Source organism: Tachypleus tridentatus, chromosome 1 (genome assembly GCF_004210375.1).
Source record: "Tachypleus tridentatus isolate NWPU-2018 chromosome 1, ASM421037v1, whole genome shotgun sequence".
NCBI lineage: Eukaryota > Metazoa > Arthropoda > Merostomata > Xiphosura > Limulidae > Tachypleus > Tachypleus tridentatus.
This window is the reverse complement of record NC_134825.1, coordinates 167,576,047-167,580,978: the sequence shown is the minus strand read 5'-3', so window position 1 is coordinate 167,580,978 and position 4,932 is coordinate 167,576,047. Positions and strand designations below refer to the sequence as shown.

At 33.9% G+C, this 4,932-nt stretch overlaps 1 non-coding gene across 1 annotated transcript; it reads right to left on the bottom strand.

Annotated features, from left to right (window-relative positions):
- Positions 1–3,797: 3,797 nt before the first annotated feature.
- On the bottom strand, positions 3,798–3,869 carry TRNAP-UGG (transfer RNA proline (anticodon UGG)). The gene has a single exon. It is a non-coding gene; the product is annotated as a tRNA-Pro (tRNA).
- Between the last annotated feature and the right edge of the window lie 1,063 nt (positions 3,870–4,932).

Sequence of the window (4,932 nt, the reverse complement as noted above, 5' to 3'; positions counted from 1 at the left end):
ACCTCGAGAAATATCTTTATAATTTTAAAGTGTAAATGAATTTCGTGAGAATTTTGAAAAGAGATGCCTCGGCATGGTCATTGGACTCTAAATCCTGATGTCGCAGGTTCGAACTTCGGTTGCACCAAACATGGTCGACCTTTCAGCCATGGAGGCGTTATGATATGACTCTCAAACCAACTATTCGTTGATAACAGAATAGTCCAAGTTTTGTCTGTGGGTAATAATCCATTTCGTAGTACTTTTAGAGTTTTTATGGTGACAGCTTGTTAATACACTTAGAGAACAACTTTATTTTATTTAGACGAAATATATGTAGCATCAAACTAAATAGATATTTTCATATACTTTTCAAAGGGTTGTCGAAAATCGGCTCGTTGGTCTAGGGGTATGATTCTCGCTTTGGGTGCGAGAGGTTCCGGGTTAAAATCCCGGACGAACTGTTTTCTCTCACTTTCAGTGATACTTCTGAGCAGTGAAAAAGGTGTATTATTCTAACACTATTTTATATCCATATACCAAGATTAGTTGTGTTTGTCATGCATAAATTTATATATTTGCAGAAGTGTAAAGTTTTCATTACACCGCCAGGGGAACCTTAGAATTTCCTAAAATCTCCTTCCCCTAAACTGCTGAATTCACCAGCTTCAAAAATGAGCTATTACGTGAATAAAAACTCATTGCTCTAAATATCGTTCGTAACATCAATACCTCTCGTGGATTCAGCAGATACCTCGATCTAGCATTGCTCTAAGACAACACACACACCCGTTCCTAACATGATTGAAGAAATTAAAGTCACATTACAGCGACGATGATAATGAACTGAAAAAATGTAAAATAATAACACATAAATGTCTGTGTGTCACGTGTGTAAAAGCAGCCCTGTGAAACAGTTGTTTAAGACCGTTTACGTGTCACAGCATCCCTGTAATACATTTGTTTAAGGCAATCTGTGTGCCACGTATGCCATAGCGGCCCTTTAAAATACTAGTTCAATACTGTCTTTGTGTCACGTTCTTTAAGGCAACCCTGCAAATACAATGTCAGAATATCATTCATTTATATTAAAATGCAAAATAATTTATTGTGGTTAAATTATTTATCAAAATGAATATAACATAACATAAACAAAAACTAATATATTAATCCAACTACATCAAGATGAGAAAGTAACAACTAATTCCATTTTGTTAATTTGGAAATTGTTGTATCTTCAATATGTACATTCACCTTGTCATTCGCCATGATTCAGATCTCATTAACCTCTGTAATATTTAAGGTGTATTAGATCTGGCCGATATAAATATACTTATGATGCCATTTCTTTATAGTACACTTTCAAACTTAACTGTGAAAGCCACGACGCTGCCTCTTTAAAGCGGAAACAGAAACACGTGTTTAGTCAAGTTAATTAATATTAACAAAAGGAGAAAATTTCATTCAAACTACCACACTTTAACCAATAATATATTTCCATATCTTACGAAATTCTTCAAAAATTCCAATCGCTGAATTTCCATAAAGAAACAGCGATAGAAGAAAAAAAAGAGTTGCACAAAAAAAAAAGTGATCGTTACAGCTTCAAAACGTCAAACACTTCTTGCACTGTACATCGTAATATTACAAGACTCAGATATGTTCATTACGTATATTTGAGGAATGAACTAAATCATATTCGGTATATATCATTTCGACATTTAGATGCTGATATGAAAGACTGCAATAAAGCTTTCTAGTTTCAAATTGAATGATTCCAGAACGTCCCAAACCAAAAACACAAAAAAATCCGCTAACATTCGAAGCCTATATTGATAACATAACATTTGGACTTGACTTCCGTCAGAGTTTTCCCTTTTTTTTAAAGGTGTTTTTGATAAAGACATGAGGCCCTATAATACGTAATTTATTAATTTTCTCCTCGAGAGTTATCAATCGTGAAACTGTTGGTTGTTTACGTAGGTCAGAGATAATATTTGTGAGGAAATAAGTCTTGAAGAAACTGCTTCGTATTATGATACAGACGGTGATAAATAGTTAGAATTATGTTCTCTTTGTCACGTAACATATATTTAAGAGCGTAAAAGTGCCACTAACCTGTAAAGGTAGTAGTTCTTCGAATGTCATCTTCATACCTGCTCGTTTATTAGAAATAAGTTTCTCTTTTGAATTACGTATGATTCCTGATGCACCTTCTTCGTCATTGTTATCATAAGTGGAGTTTTAACTCTTAATATTTATTTTTACATTGCTAATACACCCAACTTCATTCAACTCGGACAGCTGTAACGCTTCGGAATGACAACCCTAAAATCAGGGATTTCATACTCCGTGATGGAAACGGCTACATGTGGTTTTGCTGCAAGAAAAACACACTCTTAAACTGACAAATAAAGAATTTTCATTTTAATTGTAAAAAATAAGATACATAATTAAAGATCCATTAATGGAAAGAAACACTATGTTGCTTTAACAAATGTTCATAAATCCTACAACAGTAAATACATACACAAAATCGTGAAAATACTTCTCGAGATCCTTCTACAAACGCCTAACTTTGTGCGACGTACTAACAATACCGAATAATGATTTAGTTCATTCGTCAAATATACGTAATGAACATATCTGAGTCTTGTAATATTACGATGTACAGTGCAAGAAGTGTTTGACGTTTTGAAGCTGTAACGATCACTTTTTTTTTGTGCAACTCTTTTTTTTCTTCTATCGCTGTTTCTTTATGGAAATTCAGCGATTGGAATTTTTGAAGAATTTCGTAAGATATGGAAATATATTATTGGTTAAAGTGTGGTAGTTTGAATGAAATTTTCTCCTTTTGTTAATATTAATTAATTTGACTAAACACGTGTTTGTGTTTCCGCTTTAAAGAGGCAGCGTCGTGGCTTTCACAGTTAAGTTTGAAAGTGTACTATAAAGAAATGGCATCATAAGTATATTTATATCGGCCAGATCTAATACACCTTAAATATTACAGAGGTTAATGAGATCTGAATCATGGCGAATGACAAGGTGAATTTACATATTGAAGATACAACAATTTCCAAATTAACAAAATGGAATTAGTTGTTACTTTCTCATCTTGATGTAGTTGGATTAATATATTAGTTTTTGTTTATGTTATGTTATATTCATTTTGATAAATAATTTAACCACAATAAATTATTTTGCATTTTAATATAAATGAATGATATTCTGACATTGTATTTGCAGGGTTGCGTTAAAGTACGTGACACAGAGACAGTATTGAACTAGTATTTTAAAGGGCACACAGATTGCCTTGAACAAATGTATTACAGGGATGCTGTGACACGTAAGCGGTCTTGAACAACTGTTTCACAGGGCTGCTTTTACACACGTGACACACAGACATTTATGTGTTATTATTTTACATTTTTCAGTTCATTATCATCGTCGCTGTAATGCGACTTTAATTTCTTCAATCATGTTAGGAACGGGTGTGTGTGTTGTCTTAGAGCAATGCTAGATCGAGGTATCTGCTGAATCCACGAGAGGTATTGATGTTACGAACGATATTTAGAGCGATGAGTTTTATTCACGTAAGAGCCCATTTTTGAAGCTGGTGAATTCAGCAGTTTAGGGAAAGGAGATTTTAGGAAATTCTATGGTTCCCCTCGCGGTGTAATGAAAACTTTACACTTCTGCAAATATATAAATTTATGCATGACAAACACAACTAATCTTGGTATATGGATATAAAATAGTGTTAGAATAATACACCTTTTTCACTGCTCAGAAGTATCACTGAAAGTGAGAGAAAAGGGCTCGTCCGGGATTTAAACCCAGGACCTCTCGCTCCCAAAGCGAGAATCATACCCCTAGACCAACGAGCCGATTTTCGACAACCCTTTGTAAAGTATATGAAAATATCTATTTAGTTTGATGCTACATATATTTCGTCTAAATAAAATAAAGTTGTTCTCTAAGTGTATTAACAAGCTGTCACCATAAAAGTCTAAAAGTATTACGAAATGGATTATTAACCCACAGCCTACACTTGGACTATTCTGTTATCAACGAAGAGTTGGTTTGAGAGTCATATCATAACGCCTCCATGGCTGAAAGGGCGACCATGTTTGGTGCAACCGAAGTTCGAACCTGCGACATTAGGATTTAGAGTCCAATGACCATGCCGAGGCATCTCTTATCAAAATTCTCACGAAATTCATTTACACTTTAAAATTATAAAGATATTTCTCGAGTGACAGATCAAAAGAACGATAATGACGTCACCACGAATTCAATTACTGCAGAAAGAAGGAAACAGTCTTAGAATACGATTTGCATATTAGAAATTACACATATTTTACATTATTAGAGGAATAAAACCTCAGGCTGAAAATCGCATCCCTAGAATGTGACATGCAGTTTTAGAAACGTTCAAAAAGTGCCTCGTACCATGGTGGAATATATCGTTTCGACATTTAGATGCTGATATGAAAGACTGCAATAAAGCTTTCTAGTTTCAAATTGAATGATTCCAGAACGTCCCAAACCAAAAAACAAAAAAAATCCGCTAACATTCGAAGCCTATATTGATAACAGAACATTTTGACTTGACTTCCGTCAGAGTTTTCCCTTTTTTTTAAAGGTGTTTTTGATAAAGAAATGAGGCCCTATAATACGTAATTTATTAATTTTCTCCTCGAGAGTTATCAATCGTGAAACTGTTGGTTGTTTACGTAGGTCAGAGATAAGATTTGTGAGGAAATAAGTCTTGAAGAAACTGCTTCGTATTATGATACAGACGGCGATAAATAGTTAGAATTATGTTCTCTTTGTCACGTAACATATATTTAAGAGCGTAAAAGTGCCACTAACCTGTAAAAGTAGTAGTTCTTCGAATGTCATCTTCATACCTGCTCGTTTATTAGAAATAAGTTTCTCTTTTGAATT